This window comes from Lissotriton helveticus (assembly GCF_964261635.1).
Source record: "Lissotriton helveticus chromosome 1_1 unlocalized genomic scaffold, aLisHel1.1 SUPER_1_unloc_1, whole genome shotgun sequence".
Taxonomy (NCBI): domain Eukaryota; kingdom Metazoa; phylum Chordata; class Amphibia; order Caudata; family Salamandridae; genus Lissotriton; species Lissotriton helveticus.
In genome coordinates, this window is record NW_027611648.1 from 7,675,754 (window position 1) to 7,703,368 (window position 27,615).

The window sequence follows — 27,615 nt, forward strand, 5'->3', positions numbered from 1 at the left end:
CTATCTCGTGATACTTCGAAGACTCTTCCAGGACAACAATGTGCAATCATCCGGACCCAACACTAGGCGGCGATCTATGCTATAGATATGAATTTAGCAGCCCACATGCCTCGAACTTTGTGCTGCAGCCCTTAGGGACCCTCTTTAACCACACGGCACTTGGTACCAGGGGTACCTTTTACAAAGAACTTATATGTGAGCTAAAGGGGTGCCAATGTGGAAATGACGGGAACAGTTTAGGGAAGGAGATCTGGCATAAGGGACCTGGTTGGCAGGGGACTCTGTGCTCTTCCAGTCGAAACCACAATATTTTCCAGGCAACACGTGGGGGCTTACTATGTCCAAAAGAGGCACGTGTATTCATGACAACCTCCCCCCACAAATGAAAGAGGATGAGACTAACCTTCCTCTACAGAGTCTTCATCGCCCGCTTAGTGGATAATGTGAGTAATGCAGGGCTACAGGGTCTGGCCCTTAAGTGGCTTACGTCTTTCCAAGAGGATCGGAATCAAGCTGTACGCTTTGCCCAATTCTCTACCTCTAAAGTCAAATTGACTTGTGGGGTGCCGCAGGGCTCCTCCCTGTCACCGCACCTTTTTAATCTGTATCCTCTAATTCAATCCTTAGGCTAAAGAAAGGTATGCACTTTCAACTAAGCTGACGATCATCAACTGATCTTGGAAATCGACAAGTCTGCAGCCTCTGTTAGTAACTTTCAAACTACCATGTGACATATTGGTAGCTGGATGAACAGTAACCACCTGCATTTAAACCCAGACAAAACTGGCCCTGGAACTCTAATGTTTGTCCAACTGAGTTGGGAAACCCACCCCTACCATCTAGATCAACTAAAAGCCTTGGCATCACAATTGACTGCGTTCGATCTGTGAAATCCCAGATTGGGATGGTAGTCTCTACCTGCTTTTTTCCGCTCCGGAAGATCAGGAAGATGAACATAAGTTACTTACCTGTAAACTGTGGTTCTCCAGTATTGGCATCTTTTATAGATTCACATGCTTGAATCATTCCCCGTCGCCGAAGTGGGCGTCTTACGGTACATAGAATAAATAGCAATATAGCAATAGCATAGCGAAAGCATAGCTGAAAGAGCAATAGGAAGTATTGTAACATAGAAGTTAATAGGAAAAAACGTGTCACTTTAATAACTTGTCCAAGTCATTAGATATGGTCCAAACTCCAGCCAATCAGGCAACAGCACCCTCTGGAACCTTCTCCTCAGAGGCTCAGGCTCTCCGATGTTTTAGCACACGTGTGGCATAAGAGCCAAGGAGAAGAGGGGAGCCTCTGAGGGGAGGTGGGTGGGTCACATGTGAATCTATGAAAGATATCAATACTGGAGAAGCACAGTTTTCAGGTAAGTAACTTATGTTCTTCTCCAGTATTGGGGTATCTTTCATAGATTCACATGCTTGAATCAGAGTAGATAGGAGTAATTCGAGAACTGTGCATAGTAAGCCATAAGTACATTGTAAACAGAGTACGAGAGAATACATATACGTATATTACAGAATAGCAGTAAACATGGGCACATCTGCAAAAAGCAGAAATATATACATGTATACAATGTGTGCAGGAGGAGGTAAGAAACAGAGGCTCACCTTACTTAAAAAGATTACGTAGCACCGCTTGCCCCACAGCGGTGTCAACATTGTTGGCAGATTCCAGACAGTAGTGCTGGGTCGCAGCTCTGCGAATCTGATAAAGAGGCACACCAGCAAAGAGAGAAGTAGAAGAGAAGACTGCTCTAGTAGAGTGTGCTTTAATCGTTGGTTGAAGTGTCTTGCCTGCTTGCTGATTCCAAAAGGAAATTTCTCTAGATATCCAACGTGCAATAGTCTGTTTAGCAACTGGAGGTTCTTTACGCATCCTGCCGTAGGCTATGAAGAGCTGATCAGTTTTACGGATACTGGTTGTTCTTTGCAAATAAAATGTCAAACATCTCTTAACATCTAGAGAATGTAAAGTCTTTTCTGATGGCAACTGTGTATTAGGGAAAAAAGTCTTTAAGATGACCGGCTCATTCAGGTGGAAATTAGATGGAACTTTAGGAATTAAGGCAGGATTAGTGCGGAGCACCACAGCGTCTTTGGTGAATTGAAGAATAGGTGGTTTGATAGTAAAAGCTTGTATCTCGCGGACTCGAAGTAAGAGCTAAAAGCAGTGATGTCTTCCAGGAGATGAATTTAAGATCAGCCCTACGAATGGGCTCAAATGGGGACATCATGAGTTGTGCCAACACAATGTTCAGATGCCAAGGAGGAGGCGGGCGTGGAATTGGAGGGAACATCTGAAATAAGCCTTTGAAAAGTTGTTGAATAATTCTTGAAGAATAAAGAGAATTGGAGCCATCGTGCCGGAATCTGGAAACTGCATCCAGAAAAACCTTCAGGGTAGAGTGAGAGAGGCCGGATTTTGCTAATTGGCGTAGAGTGAACAGGGTGAACATTTATTTATTTAAGTTAGCAACTGACACCCTACGGGTAACTTGGCGCTGTGATACAGGCGACTAGCTTAGGGCCGAGAGACTGTGTCCCCTGCCCGGAAGGAGTTAGCAGGATGCCGAGGAGCATACTCGAGGGTAGAGCCAGGTTTTTAACCTTTTTCTAAACTGCAGGATGTTGTTCATTTGTCTCGTATCAAATGGAAGAGTATTCCAAAGGCGGGACGCTGCCGCACTGAAGGCCCTACCTCCTGATTTGACTTTCCTAACTCTAGGCACCCTCACTAGATTAGCCGATGAGGAGCGCAGTGCTCGTGGAGGGACATACCATGTCAGTTTCTCCTGCAGAGATTTGGGCCCGTGACCATGTGGAGCCTTAAATACTATACATAGTGCCTTAAATCGTATCCTCTGCGAGACTGGCAGCCAGTGTAAATCTGAGAGTGCCCGGGAGGCGGAGGAGCGGCGTGGTTGCACTAGTACCATTTTGGCCACCATGGTCTGTACTCTCTGCAATCTCTTAATCAGATATTGCGGGGATTCTAGTAACAGGGCATCACAATAGTCCAGCTTACTGAGGATGGTGCTCCGGACTATCAGCGCTCTGTTCTGTAAGAGAACACCGGAAGGATTTTGCGAAATGCTCTGATCAGAGTAAAACCACTTCCAGCTGTTTTGTTGACAGTTTTCTAATGTCAATTTGTTGTCAACCATGACTCCGAGATTACGTACCGCGCTACTGGGAGCCAATGGAGTAGCAGGGGATGTTGGCCAAAACTCAAGCGGAAGTTTAGGAGGGATTCTCTCTACTGCACAGTGTAGAATCTCTGTCTTCTCAGAGTTAAACTGAAGAATTTGAAGCTTCACACCAAAGATAGAAACGTTTCCACTTGAGTTTGTAGGTTTTGATAGTGGAGGGTGCTCTAGCGTTAGTGAGAACCTCCCTGCAGTCCGGAGGAATAATCAATTTAGCAAACTCATAGTGCTCAGGTACCAGTAGGATTTGGATGGCAGATCAGGCCATGGTTCATAGTAAGAAGATTCGAAATTGGGCGCAGCCAAATTGGATTGCACTCCGACAGAAGGAGGAGCTCCGTAAACCAGAACTGGCGAGGCCATCTGGGGGCTATGAGAAGAATGCCGCAGGGTTCTTTCTGCATTTTCCAAAGTACCCTTGCGACTAGAGGAATCAGTGGAAAAGCATGAGCATATATTTTTGACCAGTTCATTAAAAACGCATTTCTGCACGATTCTGAGTGGGGAAGCCAACTTGCATAGAATGGGCATTTGCGGTTCATGTTGGTCACCAATAAATCCAGATTGGGGTGTCCGCAAAGCTGAAAGATGCGGTCCAGCGTCGGCTAATGAAGTTCCCACTAGTGGTTTGACGAGACCGACCTGCTCAGGGAGTCCGCTAGAAGGTTGGACACCCCCGGAACATGGACTGCTGTGATCTGATGTTGAATCGCCCAATCCCAAATTTGCTGAGCTTGTAGGGATAGCAAAGTGTATCTCGTGCCCCCTTGTTTGGTCACATAATGCATGCTTGTTCAATCAATCAATCAACAGATTTGTAAAGCGCGCTACTCACCCGTAAGGGTCTCAAGGCGCTGGGAGGAGGGGGGGGGTCGCTACTGGTCGAAGAGCCAGGTCTTGAGTTGTTTCCTGAAGGAGAGATGGTCCTGGGTCAGCCATAGGTGGGTGGGGAGGGTGTTCCAGGTCTTGGCCGCCAGGTAAGGGAAGGATCTTCCTCCGGCGGTGGCTTTGCGAATGCGTGGGACGGTGGCGAGGGCGAGGCTGGCGGATCAGAGCTGGCGGGTGGGTGTGTAGAATGTGAGGCGGCTCTTGAGGTATTTGGGGCCCATGTCGTGGAGAGCCTTGTGTGCGTGGGTGAGGAGTCTGAGCGTGATCCTCTTGCTGACGGGGAGCCAGTGCAGGTCTTTCAGATGGGGAGAGATGTGGCTGTGACGGGGGATGTCCAGGATGAGTCGTGCAGAGGCGTTCTGTATGCGCTGGAGTCTTTTCTGGAGTTTGGCTGTGGTTCCAGCGTAGAGGGTGTTCCCGTAGTCCAGTGGGCTAGTGACGAGGGCCTGGGTGACCGTCTTCCTGGTTTCGATGGGGATCCACCGGAAGATTTTTCGAAGCATGCGCATGGTGTTGAAACAGGATGACGAGACGGCGTTGACTTGCTTGGTCATCGTGAGGGAGGAGTCCAAGAAGAAGCCTAGGTTGCGAGCATGGTCCGTTGGCTTGGGGGCGGTGCCCAGGGCAGGGGGCCACCAGGAATCGTCCCAGGCAGAGGGGGATGGTCCCAGGATGAGGACTTCCGTCTTGTCTGAGTTCAGTTTCAGATGGCTGAGCTTCATCCATTCCGCGACGTCTTTCATTCCTTCCTGGAGGCTGGCTCTGGCGGTGGCGGGGTCGTTGGTGAGGGAGAGGATCAGCAGGGTGTCGTCAGCGTTGGAGATGATGTTTGGGTTGTGTTGGCGTGCAATGGCTGCGAGGGGGCTCATGTAGACGTTGAAGAGGGTGGGGCTGAGCGAGGATTCTTGCGGTACGCCGCAGATGACTTTGGTGGCCGCGGATCGGAACGGGGGAGCCGGACTCTCTGGGTTCTTCCGGCGAGTAACGAGATGATCCACTCCAAGGCCTTTCCTTGGATTTCGGTGTTGCTGAGGCGCTGTATTAGGGTGCGGTGGCACACGGTGTCGAAGGATGCTGAGAGGTCCAGGAGGATGAGGGCAGCTGTTTCCCCGTTGTCGAGCAAGGACCTGATGTCGTCGGTAGCTGCGATGAGGGCGGTCTCGGTGCTGTGGTTTGCTGGGAAACCGGACTGTGAGGGGTCGAGGGATCCGTTTGTCTCGAGGAAGGCGGAGAGTTGTTTGTTGACTGTCTTCTCGATGACTTTGGCCGGAAACGGGAGGAGCGAGATGGGGCGGAAGTTCTTGAGGTCCGTGGGGTCCGCGGTGGGTTTCTTCAGGAGGGCGCTGAGCTCGGCATGTTTCCGGCTCTCCAGTAAGGTGGCGGATGCGGAGGAGCTGTTGATGATGTCCCGGAGTTGGGGTAAGATTATGGAGTCGGCTGTGTTGAAGATGTTGTGTGGCCAGGGGTCGGTTGGGTAGCTGGAGTGGATGGTGTTCATCGTTCGGGTGGTGTCTTCGGTGCTGACAGAGGTCCAGGTGCATAGGGTGGTGGTGGGGGTCAATGGTTCGGTGGTAGGGTGCGTGGTCTGTGCGCTGAAGCTGTTGTGTATGTCGGCGATCTTACGGTGAAAGAACGAGGCGAGTGAGTCGCAGAGGTCTTGCGATGGTTTGATGTCGTTGTTGCAGGTGCTGGGGTTGGAGAGCTCTTTAACGATGCTGAAGAGTTCCTTGCTGTTGTGGGTGTTGTTGTCCAGTCATTCTTTGAATGTTGTCCTTTTGGTGGTGCGGATCAGCTGGTGATGATTGCGGGTGGCGTTCTTGAGGGCTGTCATGTTTTCTGTTGTCTGGTCGTGGCGCCAGGCTTTCTCGAGGGCGCGGCAGGTTTTCTTGGAGTTTTTAAGGTCGTTGGTAAACCACGAGGCTCTCTTGCTGCCGGGTCTGCTGGGAGGGTTCTTCAGTGGTGCGAGGTCATCGGCGCAGTTGGTGAGCCACTGTGTGAGGTTGCGGACTGCTTCGTTAGGGTCCGTCGTGTTGGTGGGAGGGTTCTGGCTGAGGGAGGTGGTGAGCTGGTCGGTGGTGATCTTGCGCCAGCTTCTGCGGGGAACCTGTTGCGGGTGGTGGTGGGTCGTGGTTCTCCTGAAGTTGAAGTGGACGCAGCTGTAATCTGTCCAGTGTAGTCCGGTGGAGTGGCTGATGGAGATGTGCTTGCTGGAGGAGAAGATGGGGTCAAGCGTGTGGCCAGCGTAGTGGGTGGGGTTGTTCACCAGTTGCTTGAGTCCGAGGTTGGCGAGGTTGTCCAGTAGGGCGGCGGTGTTGCTGTCATTGTTGTTCTCCAGGTGGAAGTTGAGGTCCCCTAGGAAGATGTAGTCTGAGGAGGTTAGGGCGTGCGGGCTGACAAAGTCTGCGATTGCTTCGCTGAATTGTGTGCGTGGTCCCGGGGGTCTGTAGATGAGAGTGCCCCTGAGGTGGGTCTTGGGGTCGGTGTATATCTGGAAGTGAAGGTGCTCGGCGGCGGTGAGGGTGTCGTCAGAGTTGGTCGTGATTTGGATGGTGTTTCTGTGGACGATGGTGATGCCTCCTCCGGTTTGATTGACGCGGTCCCTCCGGGTGATCTTGTAGCCATCCGGGATGGCTATGGCGATGTCGGGGGCAGAGGAGGCGTTCATCCAGTTTTCTGTGAGGAAGGCGACGTCTGGTGATATTGTGTCCAGGAGGTTCCATTGTTCGCCGGCGTGCCTGTGGACGGAGCGGGTGTTGAGAAGGATGCACTCGAGGTGATTGTTGCTGGTAGCTGACTTGGTGGGTGCGGTGCAGGTTTGGAGGCAGGTGAATTTGCAAGCTTGGCAGGTGAAGGGTTCGTGGGTGAGTTTCGGGATGGTTCGGTAGCAGGCGGGGTTCCGGCCGGCGTTGAGTGCGTGGATGGTTGCGGTGCCGTAAGTCTCTCGGGTGGGCAGGCATCGTCGAGGGCCAGGGGTCCTGGTGCTGGGCGCGGTCCAGGCGCGGACGGGCGCAGACGGGCTTGCCTTTGGCGCGCCCGCTGCGTGGCCGCCGTGCGGCCTCCATATGAGACGAAGTGGGGTAAAAGGGGGTAAAAAAGAAAAAGGGGCAGGCCGCAAGGGAGCAGCGGCGGGAAGCGGGGAGCGGGGGGGGCACACACAGAGGACAGGGATACAACAGCAACTACGAAAAATACCGAAAAATGCAGAAGTCCAGAAAAAAAAGCACAAGTCACAAGTGTGGGCAGCAGCATAAATAAGGAGAATGTAGCAGCAGGGGGACACCGAGGTCAAGGGCGAACCTGCGGCGCCGGGGGCAGAGACGCGGTCACAGCGGAAGAGCCGTGCGGTGTGGGGGGTGGCCTGGGGTCAGGTGAGGTTCTCTAAATTCGACTCCATCTTACATTCATCCGCCATTTTGTGTTGCCTTTACACAGGCCGCTCGACGAGCAAATTGTCTCTGCCATTTTGACTGCAACGTGTCGCAAGACCCCCTCCGTCCTTGTCGGAAACCAAGCCCACACAACGCCCGGCCAAACTAATCCTTGTACCAACTATCTGTTAAGCCTTTAGCATTCTTCTCTTGCCGTATCTTATCTATCGGCCTTTTGCTATTCTCTCCTCTTGTTTTCCTATTTTACAGCCTTTCCTTTGAAGCATACAAGACATGTCTTTTCATTCCAGACTGATTAACTTGAGGGGCCGAATAACCCACAAACACGTAAGCAGAGAACATTGAGGTTGCACAACACTTTGTTTTCTAACTCTTCTGACTGGCTGTAACTTCGTGCATTGGGTATATGTTTGTACAACTGCATCTTTACTATAAAATCTTGTGAGCCACGGAGTAAAGTGGCAGTCTCCTGAGAACATACTTGGTGTACTTCTAGGACAACTGTGCCTAGCTGCAGCTAATAAATTCGGTTTCCTACGACAACAGATTGTTCTGTGTCTCTGTGCAACAAGACAGGTAAACTCGGAGATTAAGGCGTGCCCTGCGCCGCCAGGTCCATAAGGCCCGGTTCTTCAATTGGCGCCCAACTAGGGCGGCTTCAGAGGTAGTGGTTGAGCCCGAGGATCGAGAGGAGCCCCGCAGGAAAATTCCGGAGGAGGCGCTCCACATCAGCGACCCCTGTATGTCGAAAGTGGACCGATGGTCTTTTGAAGCGCAGCTTCTCCGTTCCAACGGCTGCTGGCAACTGCTGCCCTGACTGCCCCCCTGTCTTGGTCCCTTGGTGACAACTGGTATCTCGAGATGTTAGAACGGACCTCTGTTGGCGTAAGGAGACATTTGGTTAAGTACTAGTGGGTAGCTCCCACTTCTTTTGTTTTTGGGTTTTGATTCGACTATTGCAATAACCAAAGCCAAGGGGTGAGTACGTTTGTGCTGTGTTGCTTGATTAACCCCTTAATGTTTTGAAAAGAGGCCAGTGAAATAACGATGCCTGGTTTCAGTAAGTTCAGACGTTGGTGCTGTTGTGATTGTCATAGGAATTCCCAACTGGAGGACTCTTGTCCCATTCCTCCGGCCAGAACTCCCACCTATGAGCTCTATTCTAAACATGGTGTGGGCTCTATCACCTTTAATGAAGTGTGGGTCCGCTATACTAGGAACGATGGTGTTCTGCAGTAGCCCCAAAATGGTAGTTTTGAACCTGACATCCTAGATAATTTGAAGCTACATTGTTTAAAAGAAAAGCCCGGCCGTCTATGTTTGACTCTTTTTGCCTCTGGCGCAAGGAAGCCAAACAAAAAGAAATTAAACAGGCAAAGAGAGATAGAAAGGAAAAGGGCATGACTGTCATACAGGCTGCCCAGCAGTTTACTGACAATGAGACTGATCATGTGATTGAGGTTTTAGATAGACGGCATCGTATGGCTGTGGATAAGTGTTATCCGGTGTTGCCAACTTCCCCTCCGGACAAAGATATTGACCCCGAAAAGGATCCTGTAATGTCCCATTTGTTTAGATTTCCCCCGCCCTATGCACAAGGTGCTAATCCACTCTTGTTAATACCACCCGCTCCGCCACCTGTTGCTCAGCCACCTGTTGTTCCTCAACCAGTCCCTGCACCTCCACCACAGCCCCTTCAAGTTATGCCTATCCTGCCACCTCCTTTGCCACTGGCTCCTTTATCTTCGACCCCCTTTATACGTGTTACCCCTTATTCTGCCCCCTCTTGTGCTCCGCCTAATACCTTGTCCCCTGTCGTTATGTCCAACTCCCCCTCATTTTATAAACGAATGGTAGATACCGTTTCTGGTTTCTTGTCCCCTTTCATTGGGTTATTGAGCACGACTCCTGTTCCTCCTCGGAAGCAGGCCCGTAGACAACTCCTGGGTCCTGACGAACAAAATGTGTTAGATGTTCTTGCTCGTAAGTGGATCATGAATGATCCCGAGTATAGTGTACAAGATATCATGGACACTTTTTCACAGTGGAATGCACCTACACAAAGACATGTTTTTGATGCCATGTGCGTCAATCTTAGCCAAAAGTGGGAGGATACGGGATTGGGATTAGCTCCCCAGGATCTGCTAGATATTCAGGCTGACTTCGATAAAGGAATAATTGTGGGTCCTGAAGTTGAGAATGCTGTAAAGACACTTGTCGCCCTTAGGCCCATGCTCACTTCTCTGTCTTTACCTGAACCCGATCTTTCCGTTAGACGGAAACTGAAACACTATCCTATGAGAGAGGTTCCCCCAGTTTTAGGGATGAGGTTGCACCTGCGGGAAGAAATCCTGCTATTCCCGCTCATTTTCAACGTGTATGGGTACATGTACCTTGGAAGGGATCTGAGGGGCTGGCCCTTAAACAGTCCTTACCTGACCCCCGTAAGTACCCTGCTGGTTATTACAAAGATCTGTCTCAGACTGTTGATGCGTGTGTTATGAATTTGGCCGACATAGATATGCTGAAGGGAAATGTTGTTCCGCAACCATTGTGGGCTAGAATTCGGAAAGAGGACCATATCCAGTAATTAGGAGGAGATTGGCCTGCTATAGTTGCCGCCGATAGACTTCAAGTGGGTGGTTCCAAACCTGATAATCTAATTACAGAACTTCCTGGTAGGATAATCACCTTAATGCAAACTATGATGCCCGCTCTGCGTGTTAATAGATGCCTGTAAACAGAAGAAAGTGTCTCCGACTTCTTTACTCGGTTTGAGGAAACGTTTCTTGATCACAGTGGTCAAGATATGAGCACAGAAGGTTGGCAGCGACTATTTGTGGATAAATTTGTATTTAATTTACTTCCCGAACTCTCTAATAAATTAAAGGATTCTGAAAGTTTGTGGGCCGTTTCTTCTTCAGCTCAGATATTGGCTACTGCTCAATATTACGAGAATAGGGATAAGGAGGAAAAGGATAAATTGGATAAAAAGGCTAAAGATTTAAAAATGAAAGTACTCTTGCAACAGGCTTATCCCCCTCGCCCCGCTTAGCGTCAGTTTCAGCCAACTCCCCAGTTTCAGAAGGTGTTTCAGAAACCTGAGCCCTTTGTTCCACGACCTCCACTGGGCCCTAATCAATGTGCCAATTGTAAAGAAGAAGGTCACTTTAAGAATAATTGCCCAGTTTTATTGCAGCGTGCTGGTGGTACACCTGGGCCACGAGGCCGAGGTGGTTTTCAGTCGACCCCTAGGGGGAGGGGGCGAGGTACAATGTCCCAGGAGCAACGTTCCTTTCCGCCCCAAAATTCCATGAATTGTTTTGATCAGCAAAATACTCAGTCTGCACACTATTATAATGACGATTATTGTATGGAGGATGAGACTCAGTATTTTAATTCTAGCTAGGACAGCCATAGATAGTTCCAGTGGACCAAAATGGGCCTTATGTTGAAGTCGTTGCGCTTGGTGTGTCAGAGCCATTTCTATTGGACACTGGTGCAACGAAGAGTTCTATCATCCACTCCAAATTCCCTGGGGCACCTTTGTCTGGCTTAACAAATGTTTCTGTAGGATTTTCTGGCGCCCCAGTTCACAACCCAGTTTCTTGTCCTTTGCCCATTTCGATAGGTCCTTATGACTTAGAGGCTACACTTATTTTGACGACTGGTTGTGGTGAGAATCTGTTGGGTTTGGACTTGTTGAAAAGACTGTATGTGACACTGCATTGTTACCCTTTTGGCGTGCATCTTACTTTAGGTAAGAGATTGATCTCCCCGACATATTTGTCTAGAGACCAACTCCCTTCTGAATTATGTTCCTTGCCCGCTGATCTTTGGGCTACAGGTTCCAATGATGTTGGTCTCTTGCAGATCCCACCCTACACTGTCACCCTCAAGTCTAATGTTAAGCTACCTCGCATTCCCCAGTATAAGATTTCGAGTGATGGTGAGAGAGCACTGTTGGCTATTATTTATGATCTAGTGGGGAAAGATGTGGTTGAAGAGACTATGGGAAATGTATGCAATAGTCCTGTCTTGCCTGTTCTTAAACGTACTGACTCTTCCCAGCCACCTGTTTATCGTTTTGTGATCGATCTTCGGGAGGTCAATAAGATTGTTGTACCACAGTTTCCTGTCGTCCCAGATATCACTGCTTTATTGACGATGATACCTGCTTCGGCTGCCTGGTTTTCGGTCATTGACCTTAAGAACGCTTTCTTTAGCATTCCCATTGCTGAGGAAAGTAGGGATATTTTTGATTTCTCTTTAGGAGGCCGAAGCTTTCGATTCAAGCGTGCACCTTAAGGCTATTGTGAAAGTCCATCCATTTATAGTCAGGCTTTGAAAACTCAGCTTGACGCTTTTACTTTGCCTCCAGGTGCCACCCTTATTCAATACGTAGATGATCTATTGGTTGCTGCTGATTCTGAAGAAATTTGTAAACAAGTTACTATTTCTCTGTTACGTCACTTGTCTGACTTTCATCACAAGGTTTCGCCCTCTAAATTACAATATTGTCGCCAAGAGGTTACCTATTTAGGTCATCTCTTGTCGAAGGAGGGACGGCGATTGACCCCGAACAAATCCAAGCAATTGCGCAAATGTCCGTACCATGTACACAGAGAGAGGTGCGTGCCTTTTTGGGCATTACCTCTTATTGCAGACAGTGGATTCCTAATTTTTCTTTATTAGCGAAACCTTTGTTAGCACTTACCCTTAAAGATACACCCCAACCTCTCCCTTGGACTGAGGAATGCCAGAAAAGTTTTTCTGATTTGCGCACTTCCTTATGTTCTGCTCCTGTGTTGGGTACTCCGGATTACAGTAAACCTTTCACACTTTATGTACATGAGAGAGAAGGTTGCGCGTTGTCAGTCTTGACACAACAATTTGGGGACAAGCAACGTCCATGTGCTTATTTTTCGGCTTCGTTAGATCCCGTGGCTAAAGCATTACCTAGTTGTCTGAGAGCTACAGCAGCAGCATCAGTTTCCATTCGCCAATCTGCTGGATTGGTGCTTACACTTATTGTCATGGTACCACATGCAGTGGATACTCTCCTAAATAGGACAAAAACTCAGCACCTTACGAGCGCACGCCTATCTGGGTATGAGCTGACGCTCCTGGCTAGTCATGTACACATCAAACGATGTAACACCCTGAATCCGGCTACACTGTTGCCGATTCCAGTAGAGAAAGGCATTTGAGAACAACATGATTGTTTTCTTCGTACGGAGGAAGAGACAAAAGGTAGAATCGATTTGAAGGATACGCCACTGCTGGACCCGGATGGGATCCTATGGGTGGATGGTTCTTGTTTTAAGCTTACCAATGGTGAAACGACTGCAGCCTATGCTGTTACCACCTTGCATACAATTGTAGATACAGCACGCATTAGGAAGAATTCAGCCCAAGCAGCTGAATTGATAGCTCTGACTAGAGCTTGTGTATTGGCTAAAGGAAAAACAGTGAATGTGTTCACCGGTAGCCAATACGCATTCGGAGTGGCCCATAGTTTTGGCCGCCTCTGGAAGGAAAGAGGATTCTTTAACTCACACGGTACTAAAATACAGCATGGCCAGCTAGTAAATGACCTCTTAGAATCACTTGCCTTGCCCACTCAGATCGCGATTGTGAAATGTAGTGCACATAAGAGGATCACTGATGACGTAGGTGAAGGAAATGCTTTCGCGGATCAGATAGCAAAAGAGACAGCTAGAGATGTGACAAGTCGTATGTATGTTGCTGGACCTGCCAGATGGGTCAGTCAAGGAGGAATGTGTGAGGACTCAATAGAAAGTGTGAAAATGATTCAGGAAGAGGCTACAGAGAAAGAATTAAGTAAGTGGAAAGATGGTACGGGAATGTTAGATGTGACGGGGTGTTAGATAGAATTGTCAGAACATCAGCGTTGGCTGCTACCAGATGCCTATGTACTTCCAGTAGTAACTATGGCGCATGGTCCAGCCCACATCAGTGCGAAAGGAATATGCACGCTTTTGGCTCCGGTATGGCAGAATGCGGGAATCCCTAAATGTGCAGACAATCTAGTTAAGCATTGCATTGTTTGTTTAATGCATAACCCAGGAAGAGGGACACCAACTCCAGCAGGCCATTTTGCTCTCCCAACGTATCCTTTTGAGGTGTTGCAGATAGACTACATTCATATGGAGAGATGCAATAACCTAAAGTATGTCCTTGTGGTGGTGTGTGCCTTTTCTATATGGATAGAGGCCTACCCCCTAAAGGATAATACTGCTTTGTCTCCAGCCAAGGTCCTTCTGAAGGAATACTTCCCGAGGTTTGGTTTACCTCGAATTGTCTGGAGTGAGAATGGAAGTGAATTCGTGGGCCAAATCATGCAGAAAGTATGTACAGGTCTTGGTATTAAGCAGAAATACCATGCGGCAAATCACCCTCAGTCAGCGGGTTTGGTAGAGTGCTATAATGGCACTCTCAAGCTTAAACTTGCAAAGATACAGGCCAGCACGGGTCTTGCCTGGGCCGATGCGTCACCTTTGGCTCTCTTGTCCACCCGAACAGCTGTTCATTCTCGTGTGGGACTTAGCCCATATGAAATTGTGTTCGGACGCCCGGTTAATGTCTGGGGTGTTCCTAGGCCCAAAAAGTACTCGGATATAGATTATCCAATGTTGGTTGAATATTTGCATGACCTCACCACTAAATTGCGTGTTCTCCATCAGCAGGTACAAGACGCTTTTGCCTCAGGCCTCTTCAGATGCCGGGCACACCATCCAACCTGGGGACTGGGTGTGTCTGAAGAATTTCCAAAGAAAAGAGAATCTGGAGCCCCGCTGGGGACCGCCAAGACAGGTCCTGCTGACGACACGTACAGCCGTGAAGGTTGTTGGGAAAAAGAACTGGATTCATGGTGTGCACTGAAAAAAGGTACCCTTGCCTTTTGACCAGTGGGTCCACGGAGGTTTAGGTGATTTTGAAGGAGAAAGGGTCCCCTGGTTTGTACCTTTTGGCGATGCACACCTAGAATGGACTCGGACTGAGAAGGAAGACGATGATGTTTTGCAAGAAGCTGTACCATCGCATCTCAGAATAGATACAACTGATCCAGAGACACTTTTTCAGGACCAGACTGTGCCGAACAAAAACAAATACAATCTAAGGCCTAGAAAGACAAGAGACATTTGAAAACTTTTCCTTTTTCTGAACTTACATGGTGGGGGCCCCTATGTGGACCACTGACCGGAGGCTGTTCCCTATTGGCCACGCCCATGCAAGCAATGCCGGTCACGCTAGGTATCGGAGCATGAGAGCGGCGGTTTTCGACATGAATTACGGAGGTTTCCTGGAGGCGCCCCGAGCGGATTTTACCGGGGGAGCTTCAGCATCTGCCTGCTCGCCCGTTTTTTAACCCGCGGGTGGGACTTCAGCCTCGACGCCGAAGCTTGACTGCTCGGCTGTGCCCGTTGGTGGGGCTGTGGCGTCGGCGTTTGTGGCAGCGAGTTGCTGGGACGTTTGGGGGTTGTTGGACGGTCCTGCGAGGTAAGGCGCGCTGGGAAGGGCTCTTCCCAGCTCGCGCTTGCAACTGAGCCATTTCCCCCCCCTCAGCATTTGATTACTTATCGCTGCTGCTACGCTACACTGAACTTTGAGCTCATTCTGCCCATTGCTGGTCTCACTTTGTCTTTGAAGGAGAGAAGAAAAAAAACCTTGCCGTGACTCTGACTCTTGTTTGGCTACGGAGCTTGCTGTCCCCCATTGCACCTGGCATATGGAAAAATCGGGCTTTAGCATTGGTGACGGTGTCTGGGGAAAAAGCTGAGCCGGAAGTTTATTTATTTAATTATTTATTTTCTTGTGAATGACATTGCCACTGACCTGGGAGGTCACTATTTGGGTTCCTGGACTGCCGCAGCCCGAGCGCTGCTTCCTTGCTGCCTCCCTGCTGCCTGCCGCTTCCCGACCATCGCGGCGAGCGGCAGATCGGGAACTACATTTCCCAGCACCACTTGCGCCTAGGAAGGCGCGCATCCTGTCCCGCCCCCGGAGGTGCGTTTAAGGCCAGCGCGAGCCCCCGCGTCGCGGTATCGCGCGCGGGTCGGCGCCCGGGGCTAAGCCCGGGCAAAGGGCGGGCCCTCTGTGGCTCAAGAAGGACGGGGACGGGCCACACCATTGACATTTCCTTCCAAGAGGTACTGGGACTCCCCTTAACATTTCTATCGACCTACTTTGGCGATTAGCATCGTAACATGTCTATCTGGGAGGAGCTGAACACCCTGTGTGGAACTAAATATGTCCCGGACACATCACCCACTATAAGCATGGCCACCAATCCAGACGATGTAAACGCCACCTTGCAGATTTCACCCCTTCACTCTAATAAACACCAATCCCTAGCCAATGCACTTCCGGGGGGGCCCAACACTAAAAGGAAGCACGATGATGACATTGTAAATGAGAAGCAAGCCAAAAATCAAAAATTATGCTCCAGTCCCTCTTATCCACCCTCCAACTTAATCACAGTGTCGGGGGATATGGCGCATGGAAAAATAGAAAACCGTCCATCACCCCTCCAACCAACTTTATTTGCCCAGCTAGAGCATTTATTTACATCTCTCATATCACCACTGGTGGCCAAAATTAACGATCTGGGGGACAGGTTATCTAGTATTGAACTGATAATCAAAACGCATATTCCATCAAGTACCAAACCGGTATTATCAGACGCTCCTATTCCCCTCACTATCCCGGAAAAACCCAAGCTGAATTCCCGCAAGAACGCCCATTCGCAAACATTACCTTTTACAACAGGCTTTAAACTGCCCATAAAGCACTCGTTAATTAACCATATTGAGGCTAAACCTGAACCTGTTAGAATGCCACGAATTAACTTACCCCCTGAAGCCGCCCCTTATGTGACTGTTGTATCTGGGATCCCACCACTAAATCATGGAAAACATGAAACACATCAAGACCTGTTAAATAAGGTTACGTTCTGGTTACAGACCAATAGACCTCTGCCACCTGACTTAGATGGGGGGATCCTAAGCGTTAGGAGAGTGGGGTGGTTGGGAGCATTGCCAAAATCCATCCCTGGGGACTTGGTGCTAATCAAATTTAAGCACAGGAAAATAGTCCCTTATTTACGATCTTGCAAACATAAAGAGGGGGATGGCCCAATTTGCATTTGGGATTTACACGACTTCTATCCGAGCATTCCACCTGTTCAGTCACCAAGAACAGCAGTAAAGAATTATAACGTTTTGGGCGGGGGACTCTGTGCATCTAATGCCCCTAGCTTCCTAGCTCCTAACAGATTCGAACCTCTGTTGAGATACTGTACTTCTTGAGCACTACTCACAAGAGCCCACCCATAAGCATCCAAACCAATTAGAAAAATTGCTGACAGAGCCCAGTTTGGTGATTTTCCCTAGATCCCTATTCCACTAAATAGCACTGAACGTACGATTCTTTCTTATTTTTGATTAGCTGACTTGTTTCATCAATTTAATCATGTTTTAACAAATGTTATGTAACAAAATATTGATGTTTTTATTTATGTTTTGCTGCTGCTTTTATGATTTTAAATCAAAAATCGAATAAAGCTAATCTGAGTAACTGAACTTACATTTCAAATTTTGAATTGCATATATATTTTTTTCTCTCCTTTCCAGTGTGATACTGGAATCATCCAATTTAAGTTGCAGGGTCGTGGTAGGAGACTTGGTTTATGACCTGAATAGTGGCAATAGGCCAGCAGGACCTGCAGTGTCATGGGACGGTTAATAACCACAACTAAGTGAGATAGGAAGATTGCCACGAGCAACACTTTAGAGGATGGATTCTGGTGAATCAGAAATTGATAAAAGAGCAGAAATGAAAAAGAAATACTGTAAATTATTGTTTAGTAGATGTGGCGTAGTATTATGTGTTTTGATTTTTCTATGTGTTTTATTAGCTTGTGTGGGTTGGGTTACTCATACTTTGCAACCAATACCTGTACCTACACCCACCTCTCACCCTATATGTTTTCACACTACTGTCTCCCCGCACCAGCTACATACCCTCTCTGAACATGACAGACCAGGAGAATGGAATTCTTTAACAATTCATTCATACAGTTGTTGCATCAGCATGAACTCGTCACTAACACCACCGATTGTTGGGTCTGTGGGCTCATGCCTCACAGCACGGATAAGGGGTTGCCATATTTAGTCTTGCCGTTTTCTTATGATGGATTTCTGGCCATGTTTTCCAACGCATATGAGCACCAACCTCGATACCCTGTTAATTCTGATGTTGGTCACGATCCCTTGATGAAGGGAATAGTAGCCATGACAAGGAATACTGGTGAAGGTGGGAAGATCCCACCTGACGAGAAGCAAGCATATGATGGTTGGAACTTGACCCGATACAAAAATAGCCTTACAGATAGGGCTGGACGAAAAAGATCTCCGCCCGTTTGGACTCTACCCCGTCGAGGCCATTACTGTTCGCAAGGGAATGGTCAGAATGCCAAAGCCCAATTAGGAAAGAGCACTTGTACCCATACTTAGACTTTTTCATCTCAGACTTCTCCCCTGTTAGTACCAGCTCAACGTACATATTTTGTCTGTCATGATAGAGCCTACACATGGTTGCCGACCAATTTTTCGGGATTGTGTTATGTGGCTTTCCTCCTTCTTCCAACATATACAGCCCCTTTGGGACATCATAAGACTAGGTACGGGAGAGGGGTTATCACTTCAGGAGACCCGGCAGGACAAGAGGGAGGGGACTTTATCAAAGGACTCCTCCCATTTTGGGGCCCTATGGCCAATAGCAGAGACATCAGACACCTTATTCGCGTTGTTGAGGCTACAGTAAACAATACGGTGGGGGCACTGAGTAACCTCACCGCTGAGCTTCAGGCGGACCGTCTCGTAACTTTACAGAACAGAATGGTGTTGGATGTTATTCTTGAAGATAGAAGCGGAGTATGCAAATTGATTGGGTCTAGCTGTTGTATTTACATACCAGACAACGCCCCTACAGTATACCAGGCCATCTCCAGATTACACCTAATCTCTAAATCCATTCACTAGGACGAACGGGGTCTGGTCATTAACGGGATGGTTATGGGGACTGCTGTCCATGGGGATTGAAGGTATTGACTTTCATTGGAATAGTTTTGGCTATCATCTGTTCATGCTGCCTTTGTTTGCAATGTGGTCCCGCAATTTGTGTTCTTTGTGCCACTATGTGTGTTCCCAAACCTATGTCACAGAGGACAGACAACATGAAGATGATGTTGCAACAACAGCTTGACCACCTCATGATCATCGACATCGACTCAGACTAACGGGAATCGTTGTGTATTGCTTGTGTAATGGCAAAAGGAGGGACTGAGGTTCTCTAAATTCGACTCCATCTTACATTCATCCGCCATTTTGTGTTGCCTTTACACAGGCAGCTCGACGAACGAATTGTCTCTGCCCTTTTGACTGCAACGTGTCGCAAGACCCCCTCCGTCCTTGTCCGAAACAAAGCCCAGACAACGCCCGGCCTAACTAATCCTTGTACCAACTATCTGTTAAGCCTTTAGCATTCTTCTCTTGCCGTATCTTATCTATCGGCCTTTCGCTATTCTCTCCTCTTGTTTTCCTATTTTACAACCTTTCCTTTGAAGCATACAAGACAAGCCTTTTCATTCCAGACTGATTAACTTGAGGGGCCGAATAACACACAAACATGTAAGCAGAGAACATTCCGGTTGCACAACACTTTGTTTTCAAACTCTTCTGACTGGCTGTAACTTTGTGCATCGGGTATATGTTTGTACAACTGCATTTTTACTATAAAAGCTTGTGAGCCACGGAGTAAAGTGGCAGTCTCCTGAGAACATACTTGGTGTACTTCTAGGACAACTGTGCCTAGCTGCAGCTAATAAATTCGGTTTCCTACGACAACAGAGTGTTCCGTGTCTCTGTGCAACAAGACAGGTGACCTCGGAGATTAAGGCGTGCCCTGTGCCGCCAGGCCCATAAGGCCCGGTTCTTCACAGGTCACACTCACCTGCGCCGTGCGGCCTCCATATGAGGCCAAGTGGGAAGGAGGAGCAGCTGGGAGGCAGGAGCGGGGCGGGCAATGGGCAGGGAGTACAAAAGAAAAGGGGCGGGCGCGAGGGAGCAGCGGCGGGGAGCGGGGGGGGCACACACAGAGGGAAGGAATACAACGGCAACTACGAAAAATACCGAAAAATGCAGAAGTCCAGAAAAAAAAGCACAATTCACAAGTCACAAGTGAGGGCAGCAGCAGAAAGAAGGAGAAGGTAGCAGCAGGGGGACACCAAGGTCAGGGGCGAACCTGCAGCGCCAGGGGCAGAGACGCGGTCACAGCGGAGGAGCCGTGCGGCGTGGGGGGTGGCCTGGGGTCAGGTTGTTGTGTTGTCCATTCGGATCAACACTGAAGCTCCTTGAATGAGGGTGCAAAAGGACTTCAGAGCCGGGAATATCGCCAGTAACTCCAAAAGGTTTATGTGCCAAGTTCATTGGTGGGTGTCCCATTTCCCCTTGACTGTGAGGGCTTGAAGATGACCTTCCCAACATTCGAGGGAGGCATCTGTCGTGAGGATGAAATTTGGAGTGTCCACTACAAACAAACTGCAGAAATGTTTGGTATGCGAGTCCACCATACCAATGCTCTTCATATCTGAGACGTGATGTTGATGACATTGTCAAAGTACCCTGTGTAAGGATTGCAGGCTGGTTCCACAGGAGCGTCAGGAATCCGAAGAGTAGTCCGCAGCCTTCCCCTACGGTCTTCCGACTCTATCAAGCACTAGAGTACGAGAGACACGCCAGGGGAAAACAGGGAAACAAAACAAGGAAAGAAGGGGGAAGACAATGATGGCTGATGGTATTCTCCAGTAGTGAATATAGGGTACTTCAATGAAGGCAACAAGAAATCAGGAAGGCTGAAATGACAAGAGGAAACACTCTAGCTCTACTCCAATCAAACAGGATATTGATTATACATGTACATAAACATATCACGTACCCCAAGTTCTTAATATGACTCTGATTTAGCAGATGGAGGTGGTAATAAGGTACAACGTCTGGAGCTATAAGAAGGATGACACAGTTATTGAAAGGAATATTATAGTCTAGATGTTGTATGTTTGATAGCACTCTAAACAACCCCTCTCTTACTTCAACTATCTTGGAACTGCCATTGAAGACCCCTTCAATAACGTCTGGTACACAAAGAACCTTCCATTTAATCCTTCCGCAGATGTCTTTATGAATAATCACCATCTATGAGAACCAAACAAATTCTATACAATCTATATACATGGAACAATGATAAGGCAAAATATTGGTAGCGCATAAACGCTCTTACCGTGATTCCCTGTAGTGAGGAATAGAGGCACCCACCCAGATCCACGCAAGAGTGCCACAAAATACCAAGGACAGAGTTACCAGAATATAATGGAAAGGGACGGTGGAAGCTCCTGGAAACAGGGACCTTACAGGTAAGGTGGGGACAGGAAAATAATAAAGGAGAAACCTAACTGACTAACTAAGTAAGGAGAAAAATGAGGGAAAACCCCACACCGGACAGCGGAGCAAAACCCGGCTGTCAGGCTTACAAAAAAATACTGGGAAGCAAGAGGGAGACTGATTCCACCGGATGGCGGAGCTAAGCCCGGCCGCCGGGTGGAACTGAGGATCAGCTCAATAATTCAGAAGTTCACTATATAGCCGTGAACTAGTTCTTAGTAAAGCAGAGAACGGAGCAGTGCCCGGCCGGATGGCGGAGCAAGGCCCGGCCGCCGGGCGAGGCACCAGGAGTGGGGGAGAGGAGAGTGCGTACGCACAGTGTAATGCCCGGCCGAATGGCGGAGCAAAGCCCGGCCGCCGGGCGGAGCATACAGCAGTGAAACGCCTGAGGCAGAAAGGCACTGTAAACCAAACGCGTAAGCGAGCCCACTTGCTGGATGCAGGGGAACGCTACACGAAGGAACAGCGGTCAACAGCAGAACAGGTCCAAGAATAACGAAGTCAGAGAACAGGAACGGAACCGGAAACAAGGGAAGCTTGACGCAGGAACGTGAAGCGTCGTTCCCTGTTTCCAGGTTCCTTACATACCGGGTTTCTTAAAGGGACCGCGTAGGGGATTCTGAAAGCATGACACCCTGAGACTTGTTGCAATTGGTTGTCGAGTTCTCCAGTCGGGGTCCTATTTTGAGGCGACAGTTGGGAATTAGGGGAATACCGGAAGACAGCATCCCCAGAAGCGATTTGAACTGTCGAACAGAAACATACTTTTATGTGCACAGGAGTTGCCAGTTTGAAAATCTGCTGTTGTCTTTTATTGGAGACAAAGGGCCCTTGTTTGCTGTGTGTCTATGATGGCCCCCAAGAAGGTCCTCACTTGAGAGGGGGTGAACTGAGACTTCTCCAGAGTGATGGAAAGACACAGAGACAGGCATGATTGAGTGTGTCTGCTTGCGACTGCGAACAACTGTGCCTTTATAAGGCAGTCGTCGAGATAGCGAAATATTTGGACATCAGCTAGACCAAGATATGCTGCCACCGGTGCCAAGCCTTTAGTGAACATTCGGGTGCAGAGCGAAGGCCAGATGGAAGGACTTGTAATTGGAAATCTCTGCCAGCCACTCTGAAGCGCAGGAAGTTTCTGTGTCTGGGTAGGATAGGGACATGAAAATAGACATCTTGAAGGTCCAGTGTTGGCTTGTAATCCCCTTGAGGCAGTAATTGAAGCACTTCTAGGAGAGACAACATCCGGAAAGTTTGCTTCTTGAGAATCTTTTTGAGGGAACGAAGGTCCAGAATGGGGCGCCACTCCCCCCGATTTTTCCTTGATTTGGAAGAATCTTGACTAGAAGCCTGCATCCCTTTGAAGATTCGGCACACTTTGATCGCTCCTTTCCTTAACATGAGATGGATTTGGCATATAAGTTCCATCAGACGGGCAGGAGGAGGACCTCTGGGGGGAGAATTTGTGATGGAATTTCACAAATTCCAGAGTGTAGTCTGTGGACACTATGTCAAAAACCCATCGATCTGTAGTTATTACGGACCAATTGGAGAAGAAATGGGAGATCCGCCCTCCAACTTTGGTCGGATTGATGGAAAGAGCGGTTGACAGTTGGCAGTTGGCAGTGCTTTTTTGAGGAATCTCCACCTCAGCAGGAGGATTTCCCTCTGTACTGCTTGTAAGAGGCAGCCTGCGGCAGTCGAAACGACTGCTGTTGCAGGGAGGAGGAGTAACGCGGTTGGCCCTGATAGGAATGGTACTGCTGATATTGGTTGTAACATCCCCGAAAGGAAGAGGAGGAGCCACGACCCCTTGCACCCCTAAAGGGCTGCATTTTAAACAGTACAGTAGACACTTCACACTACACACGGACCCGAGAGGCCTGGAATTTAGACTTTGACATTCCAATGGAAGATCAAGACTGCCAGCGGTCCTGTGAACTAACATGCATGGTTTCTAGTAATGCCCATTTTCGAATGATACATTATAATTTTCTGCGAAGGACTTACTTAACGCCACAAGGCCTTTATCGAATGGTTGTGCCTTGCCCAGATATACGCCTGCGCTGCCACACTGTGGGGGCTGATTTCTTACATTAACCATGGCCCTGCGATGCAATACACTCCTTCTTGCAACTAGCTGTCGAAGAAATGGAGCATGCCACACAACTAAGTATTGAGCTGACAACCAAATGCTGTTTATTAAGCCTCTTTAGATGCCAGAAGGGTGCAAGATAACCTATACATTTGGTCAGTCGCCTATGGTACTGGCATGACGTAGAATTGCAATCACATGGCTGTCCCAGCATGCCCCAACGATTGCGCTCTGGCATAGAGGTGCGCTCGACTGGGCCCTAGCTGGGGAGACACATATGCGCCTTAGCGGAAAGGATGACAAATTTGAGGATACACTAAACACTTGCCGTGCTCATACAGATAACTCCTAGCTCCTGCTTCACGAGTGACAACAGACAGACTCTAGCTCTGAAACTGATAAGGCAGAACACTACGACACTGGGGATGAGCAAGGAGGTGTCTCCACATGATAATTGTAAGGTACAATTCCCAATTAGGGGAATGGGATACTTATTGATCACCTGGAGAACGGGAAAGCAGATAAGTGCATGTGTAATTATTGACTGCTTCTTGATTAACCTACTGACGTAGAACATATTGGTATGATATGTCTATGTATACTCTGACTGCCAGGTTGTATGTTGACAAAATTAAAATAAAGTTCTAAAAAAAATAATATTAATAAAGCCATTACATTGTGGGTGGTAGAGGGTAGTGAACCGGTAATTCACGCCACACTCCTTCGACATGTGTTTCAAGTAGCCAGACATGAAGTTGGTACCTCTGTATGACACCACCTCCTTAGGGAAGCCCACCCTGGTAAAGATGCTAATGAGGGCCCTAGCCACTGCAGGGGCAGTGGTTGTCCTGAGGGGAATAGCCTCAGAATACCCGGAGGCATGATCTACTACCAGACCTCACTGAAGGACGTCAAGTCACCACGCCACGGCCCGGAGTGACGTGCCTCTTCCAGGTGCATGGGGGTCTACAGGGCTTTTGGAAAGGGGCTGAGTCAGAGAGGGACGGGAGTGGAGGCTGAGGGGTGAAAGGGACCCAGGGAAAAGGAAATAAGTGAGATGGAAAAGAAAGACAAGAGCAGAAATCATCGGCTACTCTTTTCTTTTGGTTGCTCCAACCTCTACACCCTTCCTTCACATTTATGCATAGCTATTATTTATCCCTCACATCCTCCCTTGATTAAACCATAAAGTAAAAACACTTACCTGAGTCTTTTCCTTCTGTCTGAGGGACGACGGCCGCCGAGGCACACCTAAGGGACTGAAGAGGAAGACCCTGGGGGAAAGAAGAATATAACAGAGACAATCAATCATTGTGATTTCCTGTAATACTTATAAAAAGTGCATACCAAGAAATTATTCAACGCAGTGTGCTCCTTCTTGACCGACTCTTCTACACGAGGAGCTACATACTTTCCCTACAGGGAATGGGAGACAGAAACACAGAGACCAACAGACACACACAAACGGGAAAGCATAGTAGGAAAACGCTCTGTACAGTTTTTATATGCTTGCATATGTACATTGTTTTAGAAAGATGGAGGAACTATTTATTCTGTTCAATGTGCTTATTTTGCTAATTACTTTTATCTGCTTCTATTACCATTGCAGTTCTGAAGAGAAAATCCGACTTATATATGATATTGGCGTAATATATCCAATATACGCAATATTACTTTGCAACGAAACCCCTTGTAAATACGCTCGTACCGTACTAGAGACATGGGAAAATCGGGCCTTGGCCGAATAGACGCCATCTTGGTTTCGTTTCCGCGTCCTCACTTAGTTTAGTTCCGAAAGCACGTGACAACCTTTAGGATAGAACCTGAGCAGTCAGCCTGAGCTAAGAATGAACCATTACTTCTGGTCCTGGGAACTCAAGGTCGCATCTGCCTTTTAAGTCAGATAGGCACATTTCTGTAGGCATCGTGCCTGTACTCCCGTGCACCAGAACGAAAGGGAGTCACCTTCTCTGACCTGCCCCCATAATAGCTTAGTTGAGTTTCGAACTAATCAACTGTGCCTTATATGGGCTTTCCTTTTTGGCTTCACGAGAAGCGGTACTTTTCCATGTAAGGGGTTTCATGTGTTATGCTGAAAGTATATATGCACTGTTTTGAATGTGATCCAGCAGTCTCCTCTACAGCACCTTTGAGGGTGATGTTGTAATTTGGGAGCGGCTAGATTAAGCATTAGCAGAAGACATGCTGTTTTCAGCAATTATTGTAACATCGTGCGGACTCCATTTTGTATTTGTGGCAGCCATTTTGTCTGCCACATGTTGCCATGTGCTCACCATGTGCTTTGTCCTACCTTCTTGTTAACTGTGCCTGAAATCTGCCCAGCAACAGGCTATATTTAGCATCCCCCACTTTCATGCATGCCCAGGCATGTCCAGTAGGGTCTGCAGCTGTTAGTAATTAGTTCCAGATAGGTAATGTGTTTACTAGTTTCTGAAAACTGTTAACTCCGCCCACTCATCGATTGTGCCTTCCAACATGCCCTTATATGTACATAAAACTTGCTTTTGTGTTTTGTACCGCCTCCTTTTGAGCCCCTGCGTGGGTATAAAAGGACCATGCTTTCTTTGTTCGGGGTGCTACTTCATACAATACTGGAGGGTGTTGTTTGGACCGTAGTACCGCCTCATGAGGTGTAATAAATATTGTTTTTCTATTTCCAGTTTCTTTGCCAACTTCTTCTTATGGTCTGAGGACTTTGTGCAGAGAAGGGCGAACCCCTTGCATTGGTAGGCCTTGCTGAGGCTCATCACTACAGTGAGGACGAGAGAGAGGCTCCTCTATATAGAGTACTTTGCATAATAAACGATTGAACCTTCTCCATTGCCGACTGACTGATTATTGGTAATTGGTATATGGGCTATTGGTAAGTATAGTCCTATGGTATATAATTTTTGGGTACTTCAGTTGGCGACTCGGCCGGGACTTCGTGATAGGGCCATCCCCTCCTATAAGCAGGAGTGAAAGGACAGGAGGAGTTCTGGTCGAGTGGGTGGACTGAAAAAGGATCCTAATTGAGAAACCAGTTTTTGGTCGGAAAATTTCCACTCTCGCGCCAAGTGACCTTCCCAGCTGCTAAATAACCCTTCGCCGGAGTCCTTCGGGCTTAACCCGGAACAGCTGACCGTGTTGGTCTACAGGAGTCGGCAGTGGAGAACACGCAATCGGACCGGAGTGCACCAGGTGACTGACTTGTTTTGGCATCTTTTGGAATAGCACTGTTGAGCGGTGCCTTTGGAAACAGTTAACTGTATTTTGGAATTTGGTGGTTGGTGAACCACAGGGAATCTGGGGGTCCGACGTGGCAGCGGAGTGGCTGCACGGGTGGATGCCCCACAGACTTGTTTGGTGATTAATTGAGACAACGTCAGATGCCCTGGTGTTGCACAAGGGGTGCTCACTGGGCCGAATCTTCTTCGGAAAAGCCCGTAACAGCAACTGGGTAAGCTTGGGACCTGGAGCTATGCGCCCAGTCATCCTAGCCCAACCAGCACAGGACTATGGGATCGTCCTTAAGAAGGTCCGTGGTTCGCCTGTCTGATGATCTCTGGGCAGTCTCTGGACTGTCTCTTTTGTGAATCTGTGTGGTCTGGAATCAGGTTTGATCGATTCCCCGAACAGGAGTCGACGGGCTCTGTTCGATTTGGAAGACATGAATTTGGAATTGACGCCTATTTGTACTGTATTAAGAACGCCGGCTGTACTTTGGTTATCGATCGAAAGCCCATGTGTGAGTGGTGAATGCGATTGTATGATTTGAGAACGAATGAGTATATAGAAGATGGACATGTCCTGGTGAATGGTGTGTTTGGAAAGTACGAGTTGTTGAATGAATAAATATGTTGTGTTTTAGTAAATTGTGTTTTGGATGTTGCTGTCGTCGGAAGAGTGGGCGTTTGGATGAAAGGCAGCCTGCTCTTCCGGAGGGCAGCCCGAGTTTTGATATGTATGTTAAACATGGTATCTCTTCCATTTTGTTTAATACGATCTGGAAGAAGTACACCAAAGATAATCAGGAATTGCAATGGCCCTTAACGGGGTTTTTGATGAAAGAAAAATTAGTTATTTGCAAAATAAATTGTTCGCCAAAAGGAGCCGTCAGGCAATGTTCGACTCTTTGACCCTATGGGTAAAGGAAGCAAAACGACGGCGAATGCGAGAGGAGAAATTAGGAAAAAATCAAATCCTGTCAGACAATTAGGCAAAAGGCTGTGGCATATGAGAAAGCAAAAGTAGAGAAGAATATTGAACAAACTGATAGACAATTTCGATTACAGGCGGATAAGAGTTATGTGACACGACACGTTTTCAAGAACAGTGGGTTTATACCCCTTGGAAGAGAAGCGAGGTTCTCGCATTAAAAGCCCAGCTTCCCGACCCCCGTAAGAATCCGATGGCTTACTACAAAGAACTTACTGAGGCAGCTAATTCGGCTGTTATGACCCTTGCTGACATTGAGTTATTTTTCGGCCTATTGATCCCGGT

At 48.2% G+C, this 27,615-nt stretch overlaps 1 long non-coding RNA gene across 1 annotated transcript in view; it reads right to left on the reverse strand.

Annotated features, from left to right (window-relative positions):
- LOC144805404 (uncharacterized) overlaps positions 1–24,390 on the reverse strand; it is a 48,897-nt gene extending 24,507 nt beyond the window's left edge. The window contains exon 1 of the long non-coding RNA XR_013605508.1: positions 24,317–24,390. This is a non-coding gene — a long non-coding RNA (uncharacterized LOC144805404). The remainder of the gene's footprint in view (positions 1–24,316) is intronic.
- Between the last annotated feature and the right edge of the window lie 3,225 nt (positions 24,391–27,615).